The sequence below is a fragment of the Triturus cristatus genome, chromosome 2_1 (genome assembly GCF_964204655.1).
Source record: "Triturus cristatus chromosome 2_1, aTriCri1.1, whole genome shotgun sequence".
In the NCBI taxonomy this organism is placed as follows: domain Eukaryota; kingdom Metazoa; phylum Chordata; class Amphibia; order Caudata; family Salamandridae; genus Triturus; species Triturus cristatus.
In genome coordinates this window covers 574,631,346-574,634,782 of record NC_140581.1, presented here as the reverse complement: position 1 = coordinate 574,634,782, position 3,437 = coordinate 574,631,346, and the positions used below count along the sequence as shown (strand labels likewise).

The 3,437-nt window shown below is 36.3% G+C and overlaps 1 long non-coding RNA gene across 1 annotated transcript; it reads left to right on the top strand.

Moving 5' to 3' along the window:
• Positions 1–743: 743 nt before the first annotated feature.
• On the top strand, positions 744–2,530 carry LOC146865640 (uncharacterized). The gene is made up of 5 exons (XR_014976670.1): positions 744–841; positions 1,382–1,493; positions 1,589–1,695; positions 1,783–1,861; positions 2,108–2,530. It is a non-coding gene; the product is annotated as an uncharacterized LOC146865640 (long non-coding RNA).
• Positions 2,531–3,437: the final 907 nt, after the last annotated feature.

Genomic DNA, 3,437 nt, shown 5'->3' with positions numbered 1-3,437 from the left:
TGTGTTCTATGACATAATAGGTGCAATAGATCGGATACTAAACTATCATTTAAAATTATCATTTATAGTAATGAAATAATTAAATTAGGTTTATCAGGGCCTTTGTAAGATTACTGAAAAATATATAAATGAACTATTGTCGTGTAAAATACGTAGGTATCAATAAGATCGCCATACATAATACTTTTTTTCACCATAATTATAATGGTGGAGAAAACATCTCTGTCTCGGGCGATTGGGGCCAGGATATCCCATTTATTGATTACATTAGACCTTCCTTTAGTTTCATTTCTCAAGATGGCCGCTTCGTATGTTAGGCACCTCACCAACGCGGTATCTTGATAGATAATATATTATAATCAAAACACTAAGTAGTGAAACTATTAGACCGAGCGGATAATGGGTAAATTCTAGATTGATACAGGATCTTTGCCGGTATATCGTCAATATATAATGATTAACCAACAAGACTACCCTTAAAACCTTTTTTCTTGGAAAAACCTTTTTTTATATAATTTTTATTTAAAAAAACCCTATATTATGGAGACGATGGTAGATTTAGTACCAATATAAAAATATTGACCACCGTATACAAATTGAAGAAGAAATTCTTTTAATTTATAAAGTTACACTATTCTTTCAGCCCAGTTGCGATGCTTCAAGATGGCTGCCATAGTGATTTGCTATAGCATTAGCGCGGTAGATACGCTTTATACACGGGAAATGACGTTTATAGGAAATCCGGTAAGAGAGAGTTAAAAGGGGAAGGACACCGAAACACTTTTAAATAACCCGCCTTGGATGTTCCGCGTAAGCAGGGAGGCCATCATCATTTGAATAGGTAAGCGAATAAGAGCATGAATATGGTCGTTTTGAGACTAACTCATTTAGCTTAGACGTGAGCTAGTCCGATTATTCGGTAGCATTTGTTTCGATAGTGGTGAACTGAATTATGCTCTAATTGAAAGTGTTCCGGCATCTCTACAAGTAGCTCTCCATCCAAATTTAGAGGCAGGAATACTGGATAGATTTCGGTAGAAATTAATAGTGGCACGTTATTTAATAAGGACTGCTTTAGGACCTCTTTGGCGTTTTTTGTAAAGTTCGGAAGGGTTTTATACTCTCGCTCTGGCCCAATTCAATTAGATGGAATATGGGTAGTCTTATTCTTCAGTATTTAACAAACAACATTGGAATAAGACATGGTATGTGTGACTTAGTCATTATGCATGTGATCAAAACATATCTTGATACAAAGAGAAGGGCGATTATCCTTGCAAAACAAAGAATATGGGTGTATTACGGGATCCATACTTCATAGAGCTGTACAATTGGATGTAAGGACATATAGGTAAAATTGCAATATGTCTTTTATGTATAGGTCTTTTAAAAATTGAGGAAGAAAGAAAAGTTAAACCTCTTCAACTCAATACATTGGCATCTCCTTAATGATTGAAGACAAGGACAAGTCCCGCAAACTACCAAATGTTATGGTGAGCAGTATTATCCAAACTTTTGACACATTAAATAACCATTAATAGGATCGTTGGTAAAATAATGAAGCTTTTCATTAATATGTTTTTCACAGAAAAGTGAGATTCCTCAGTGATTCAAAGGGGTTTCTTTTCTCGTGGTAAATGATCACAATTACGGTGGCTTTCGCGGAACCAATGCACAACTCTGAATCCTAACAAGGTACTCCAGCATTGCCCTTCTTAATCATAAGCATTATAATAATAAGCTAATTGTAATATTGAATATTGATACGTGTTTACACCATAGGTAAAAAATAATAAAGCAGAAAAAATTTGTATTCTGGAAGGTCACCCTCCACGTAATACTTTCTCAACCGAAAGATGAGGTATGCAACTTTTGGTTTTTGTTGTATTAAATTGTATATTTTCACATATTTAATAATATATATGCCTGTATAAATTCTGTCTGCTAGAGTAAATAAGAATGAAAATGTAACAGGAAAAAGTTGTATTTTTTGATCTCCAGTACTAAAAATAATGATTAGAGAGGATGTTGTTGTAATATGATGAAACATTGTAATTTTGCACTTTTTATAAAATGCTTAAAATAGAAAAATTCTTTTTTGTTTTAGATTTGAAAAAAACAATTTTTAGTCCTAAAGAAGGTGGAAAGATTTCAAATATCACTGAAATGCTGCAACGACTTTTAACTTTGTGGTTTTTAAATTTGGATTATATCCTTTGTAACTTTTATAGAGTGTAACCCATGTTGTGGGAGGTATAGATATATTGCATTATATTTTTATGATTTGTAATAAAATGACTATGCTTGAAGTAATACGTTTTTTGATAGAGCTTTTTTAAGTGCAGATACAATATACAGTGTTTTTTGTAGATTTTGATTTGGTTTCTAGACAACAGTCCTCTCTCTATGTCCATGAGCATCTAGAATAGTTTCAGATAGGGACCCTTTGAGTGGTTTTCTACTCCTAATCATTGTAGCACATGTATTTTATACAAGAATAATGTTGCTTCAATAAATATATTGAAAATGTCCCACTGTGTTTTCTGTATACTTCTCTGAGAATAAGTGAGCATGAGTGACTGAGTGAAAGGATCTGTACTGTTTCCACGATTCCTGAGGAATCAGGGTTGTAAGAGTCCTTTCACTCCCTTGTAAGGTTAGGGGGGTTTGTGGTGGCACTGTGAGCTAGCTGGTCTATAGGCCAACATATCCTGCGGGGGAATCCAGAACCAGTCTAGACAACCAGCCCTTAGTTTATATTGTCCAAACAATGTGCAGATCCTATGGATTAGTAGGAACTACACAACAGTGGTTGGTGTCCTGATTGTACTATGAAATGCTTAGCACATTCATATAGTACACTTCACAAAATACACCTGAAAGGTGGAAAGCTCGATTACGTAGATAGCTTTTTATTTGTGGGGAAGGAAGGGGGCAAATAATGTGAATCATTGCTACAGACATTCGTACGGGCAGCAGAGGAGATGGGTGTACCACTGGCAGCAGAAATAACAGTGGGGCAGGTGACAGCAAGCACATGTCTGGACATAGAAATCGATTAAGAAGCAAGGGTATGTGGGCAGCCAAATGACAAATTTGAAGAACTAAACAGCATCATAACAAAGATCACAGGAAAGGCCAAAGCAAAGTGCAATCACTGCTTAGAAAATTGAACTTTGCAGGGCGAGTAAAGCCACCAAGGGCATTTGGGAAGAGGTTTGCATGGACGGCAAGAGGGACAAAACTAAAGCACCATCACATAAAGATAAGAGCAGTGGTCAGGGTGGACTACAGAAGTGGAAAGAGTTCCTCACAAGATGCAATGGAACCCTGTTTTGGAGGCACAATGGGTGGCCACAGTGTGCACACAGCACTCAAAACCCGAAGGCAGCAGGGGGACAGAACTGAGATGGTAGCAAGTGGAGCCTAGAATCCCG